Source organism: Macrotis lagotis, chromosome 5, assembly GCF_037893015.1.
Source record: "Macrotis lagotis isolate mMagLag1 chromosome 5, bilby.v1.9.chrom.fasta, whole genome shotgun sequence".
In the NCBI taxonomy this organism is placed as follows: Eukaryota; Metazoa; Chordata; class Mammalia; order Peramelemorphia; family Peramelidae; genus Macrotis; species Macrotis lagotis.
In genome coordinates, this window is record NC_133662.1 from 108,165,053 (window position 1) to 108,171,020 (window position 5,968).

The following is a 5,968-nucleotide window of genomic DNA, read 5'->3' on the forward strand; positions in this document are numbered from 1 at the left end:
GACAAGAGAAAAAGCTGAATGTGATATATTATGCACCTGAGGCTGATTCTTCAGAATCATGGTACCTTAAGACTAACTTTTTGTGCAATTTCCTTAATACCAATTCACAGCATGTACCTTAATCTCTCCACGGAAGCCAAAAGCATTATACTCTGGTCATACCCTATTAACCAAGTTTTTGATTATTCATGGGACTCCTGGTCCCATTTACCTTGGATAATCAGCACTTTCCTCTATACTTAAAATTAAAATGTTGAGTTTAACCTGTATTTTACCTTGCAATGATTAGTTTTAGAAGAGGGATAACATTGTACTTACTCTTTAATCTTCTAAATAATAATTATTGTTACAAAAATTAATCTCATAAAGTATAAGGGGTGACACTATCTTGGAGTTATCAGTGACTCTTTAGGGGACTAGCATGGCTTTCCAGAACCTCTGATTTCCCACCTAGCTCTATTCTTGACTTCAAAACCAGGCCTCAACTGCTATCTTATTTTGGAGCTTCCCTAAACTTCTGGAACCTCCTTGCCCTGGAACATTCAATCACTTCTGTGGTCCTCTGACTCTGATATGGCTTTGCCAGGGATCCCCTTTTACCCATTAATGAGTTCTTCCCTGGGCTTTCCTTTTATGGAGAGACATTCATTACTCTCCTGGCTCTGCTCCTAATCTTTCTGGACTTCAAAACCCTTCCTTAACTGCTATGTTATGCTCGGTAACAAGAGTTTTCTCTTTTAGGAGCATCCAACTATCCCTGTGACCTTCTTACCCTGGAAAAACCCTGGAAAAATTGTCCCAGTCAAGGGTGCGCTATAGAAAGTTTTAATTGATTTGCAGGGGCTAATTCTTTTTTTACTTTTTTGAATTTTACAATTTTTACCCCCAACTTTGCTTCCCACCCCCCTGCCTCCTACAGAAGTCAGTCTTTACATTGTTTCCATGTTATACATTGATCAAAATTGAATGAGTTGAGAGAAAAATCATATTCTTGAGAAAATAAAATGAGATAGCAAAATTACATAATATATAAGATAATTTTTTAAAAATTAAAGTTAATAGTCTTTGGTCTTTGTTTAAACCTCGCAATTCTTTCTTTGGATACAGGTGTATTCTCCGTCACAGATAATCACAGATACCCTAAAACTGTCCCTGATTATGCGCTTATGAAATAGCAAGTCTATTAAGGTTGATCATCAACCTCATGTTACTGTTATAGTATACAGTGTTCTTCTGATTCTGCTCATCTTGCTCAGCATCAGTTCATTCAAATCTTTCCAGGCTTCTCTGAATTCCTATCCTTCCTGGTTTTTAATATAACAGTAGTTTTCCATAACGTAGAATTTGTTCAGCCATTCACAGGGGCAATTATTAAACTTTTACACTGTAGAAATCCACAGATGCTTTAAATAAGGGCATGATTTATTTATTTTTAAAATTGTCTATATTTAAGAAAATAATGAAGAAAATCTTAAATAATGCAGATTAAACTTAAAAATGTGTACACGTAATTTTTTTCCCCCTGAGAAGTCAGTTAAATTTTTTACCTGGATACTGCTGATCCCTGCTCTAAGCTCATCTTTTGTTATTTTTTTCAGTTTTTGCAAGACAATGGAGTTAAGTGGCTTGCCCAAGGCCACACAGCTAGGTAATTATTAAGTGTCTGAGGCCAAATTTGAACTCAGGTACTCCTGACTCTCCAGGGCCCATGCTCTATCCACTGCACCACCTAGCTGTCCCAAGAAGCTAATCTTCTGGGGGGGGGGGAACAACTAGTAAATAATTATGTACATACAACATATATACAAGATAAATGGAAGATAATATTAAAGAGAATGTATTCAGGAAGGGGAATATGGGGTAAGGTGGAAGCATAGGGAAATGGTGTGGGGAAAGGCTTTTTAACAGAACATAGAGTTTAAATTGAATCTTGAATAAGGCTAGAAAATCCTGGAGGAGGAAGTCAACATTCCAGATATAGGGGACATCCAATGAAAAGGTATGGACTTCGAAAATGGAGTTTTCAAATGTTATCACTGGATTGTGGAGTATGTAGAACAGATAAAAGGCCAGAAGAATGGAAAGGTAGCAAGGGGTTAATTGGTAAAAGGCTTTAAATGTCAAACTGAATATTGTATATATAATCCTAAAGGTAATGGGGAGCCATAGGAGAGTTGAGGGAGTGACATGGACAGATGGTCATTTTAGGAAGTTTACTTTTGCAGTTGAATTGAAGATAGATTTAAAGAAGGTAGAGATTTTTAAAAGAGACACCAACCAAAAAACTTTTGCAATAATCTGGGTGTAACATGATGAATGGAGAAAAGAGGAAATATAGAAGAAATAGTATAAGTGTGAAAATAACAAGTCTTTACAACACATTGGATATGTGGGGTATGTATGGGTAAGAGGAGTCAAGGATAACAGAAACTGTGAATCTGTTGACGTGGAGAGATTGGTTGACTTATAATAGAAAAGTTGAGAAGGGGGAGGATTTGGGGAAAAATGAATTCTGTTTTGGACATATTGAGTTTAAGATGTCTATGAGACATCTGATTTAAGATGCACAGTAGGCAGTTGGGGAAGTGGGATTAGAGTTCAGGAGAGAGTTTAGGACTGGATACATAAATTAGAATCATTTGTTTAGAGATAATTGAGCACATGGCAACTGATGAAATAATCAAATGGGGAGAAGAAAAAAAGGTCCAGGACTAGTCTTGGGGGACATCCCTAGTATGTGGATTTGAATTGGATTATGATCTAAAAAGGACATTTATAGAAAGAATAGTTATATGGAGAACCAGAGGGTGGCAGGGTCACAAAAACCTGTGAGAATCTAGGAAGTGAGCATGATTGTATAAAAGGCTAGAGATGGGTCAAGAAGGATTAAATTAATAAAAGATCATTAGATTTAGCAATTAATATCTCATTGATAATTTTGAAGAGTGTATTTGAGTGTTGAGATTGGAAGGCAGGTTGCAGTTTTAGAAGTCAGTAAGGGAAAATGAAGGCAGTTAGATGATGCAGTGGATAAAGTGTTGGACCTGAAGTCAAGAAGTTATGTTCTTGATTTCAAATCTGGTTTCAGGCATTTGCTAACTGTTTGACCCTGTGTGTAAGTTAAGACACTGTTTGCCTTAGTTTCCTCATCTGTAAAATAAGCTGTAGAAGGAAATGATGAACCACTCTATTATCTTTACCAAGAGAAGCCCCAAAATGGAGTCACAAAGGATCTGACTCAACTGAAATGACTGAACAAGAACAAAAAGTTATTCTACCTAATGTAGGTAGATAGTTATCACCTGAATTTGTCAAAGAGTTTAGTTGAGAAGTGGAAGAGAGATATAGTATGCTAACTAGTGAGGATAGTTAGATCAAGGAAGGTTTTTTAAAATTCAGAGAGCATAGGCATGTTTGTAGATTTCATATAAGGAATTAGTAGATAGGGAAAGAATGATGATTAGAGAGTGGGGATGATAGAAAAGGCAATATGTTGGAGGGAATAGTATCAAGGGTGCATGTTTAGGGGTTTGCCTTGGAGAGGAGATGGGCCTTCATCTCATCAGAGTTAGGAGCAAGAGTGATGATGGTGGGGGAAGATGTCTGTGATGTGAGATGTGATGTGATGTGAGATGAGAAGGAGGGGAGAGGTGGGAGCTCTCAGAAAGTGACCTTAATTTTTTTAAAAAGTGAAATATAAGGCAAGGTTCTCAGCTGATGGGGGATGTAGAAGGAAGTCAGGAGTCTTAAGAGATGATATGGTTTAGAAAAAAACCATTGTGATGAATGGACTAGTGGACCAATTAAAGAATTATAAAAGAATTGTCTTGTAGTAAGAGCCCAGGTGAGATTAAGTAGCATAAATTTTTAGTCAATCAGTCATTATTTTTTTTAAGGTTTTTGCAAGGCAATGGGGTTAAGTGGCTTGCCCAATGTCACACAGCTAGGTAATTATTAAGTGTCTGAGGCTGGATTTGAACTCAGGTAACTCCTGACTCCAGGGCCGGTGCTCTATCCACTGTGCCACCTATCTGCCCCTCAACCAGTCATTATTGACCAAATAATGTTTTTGCAACTGAAATTGTTTTAAAATGGGAATAATATCAATGACTAACTGAAATTGGAACACTAAAATAAAATATAAAATATAACACAACCCTTATATAAAGTAACAATTGCAGATCTGTCTGTACTTAGGGTTCTGCTTGTTCTGCATCAGGAAAGACAAGAAAGTGAAGAAGGTTCAGCATTTAAAGAAAATGAAGGGAACAGAGTTCTTGCTATAAGAGGAAAGAATAGAAAAATTATCAAGTTTTAGCCTTTGAAGCCTGAAGATGGAGGTATGATAAAAGTCTATAAAATTAGGAAGGGTGTTTATAATTTAACCTCATGTGGTTCCTAACTGCTGCTAGTGCATTCTTCTATTCTACCCCCCATCCACTCCCTAGATCTCATTCCTCACAGTTATTGTTCTTGATCTGCATGAGAAGAGAGCACCTGTAGCTAGGGAGGAAACGGTCCAAGACACGGTGAACCTTTTTCTACCTTTTCTTTCCCCATAGTGCAATTGTGTGAAATTGACTAGGTGGGGATGATGGTTAACTCCACACTAGGGTTAGCTCGCCAGAAAAGAGCCTAGACCTTTTATTTTCTGATAGCTAAGTATTTCCTGGTTCTGTCCAGGAGTCTTTGAAAGTGGGGAAGTGAATTTTTCAACAAAGAAGATTTTAAAAGACAATGGACTAGAAGTCAAAGAGACATGGGTTCTAGTCCTGGCTTAGCCATTAACTAGCTATGTTATCTTGGGGAAATAGAAATAATTCCACATATTTATCTACTAAAAAAAAAGATTTAAAAAGCATAAAAAAATCTGAAGTTAATAATAGAAACATTATTTCTCCCATGATGAAGTCCCAGATTAGTTAAGTGACTTCCTTAATGTCACAAAGCTTTTTGTAATTTTTTTTATTTTTTAAAACTTTATTTCACTGCTTAGTAGCAACTATGATATTATTGGCTATAGTTTTGGGAAATTACTGTTTGAGTTAACATTAAAAAACAAACTCGGGGGGAAGATGATGGAGGGCCACCTGCCTCTTGGAGGCACAGTGAAGTGTTTGCTTGTACCACTGTCTTTTTGCAGTTGAAGAAAGGTCTCCTAAATAATCGTGAACATCACACCACTTTTCTTTACAAGGGTACCAGAAGAGACTCTGCTTCCTCTAGGCAGTTGTATATGTAGCTTGGTAGTCCTCATGTGGCTTAATCATGATCACACAAGTTGATCTCTTAGAGCTAGCAGCTGCTCCCAGATCCGTTTTTGAGGGAACATAAACATAAGGCACACTCAGATCCTCCCACATAATAGGGAGATGGCAGTATACCTCAATGGGTAGTGTGTCTCCAGCCAAAACCATAATCCCCTTTTCTCCTTTGTTAAGGAATTTCTGAACTTCCTTCATGCCTGGCTGGATCTGCTTCTGCTTCACGGCATTCTTGATGCACTTTTACAGCTTCCTAGCTAGGCCACGGGAGGCCAGAGGCTGAGCAATGGGTTCGACGACATCTCTCCGAAAGTGCACTCAGGAGCCCCAGAACTCTCTGGTGCTGCCTCAGAATCCTCCACTTCCCTTTTAACTTTGGTCATATCAATAGCCCTGACAGTTACCAAGTCTGTAGGTTTCTGATCTTACCAAAGCATGAGCGAGGCACCCACAAAATTTTTAAGTAGAGAAGTCTATAATCAGACCCAGAATAGTCATATCTGGAACTTATCCTCCTATATTACATTACAAACCAACTAATTTCTCTGGGTCCACCTCAGCTATAAAATATAAGTGTCAGTCTAGACATTCTCTAAGTTTCCTTCCAACTCTAGATCTTTGAAAGAAACAGGACACATTTTCATTTTTATGCCTGGGTGGGAGGAAGGGGAAGGTAGTCATAGGAGGAAGAGTTGGGAGATAGC

At 37.8% G+C, this 5,968-nt stretch overlaps 1 pseudogene; it reads right to left on the bottom strand.

Annotated features, from left to right (window-relative positions):
- Positions 1-5,190: 5,190 nt before the first annotated feature.
- Positions 5,191-5,647, bottom strand: LOC141489834 (H/ACA ribonucleoprotein complex subunit 2 pseudogene; annotated as a pseudogene).
- Positions 5,648-5,968: the final 321 nt, after the last annotated feature.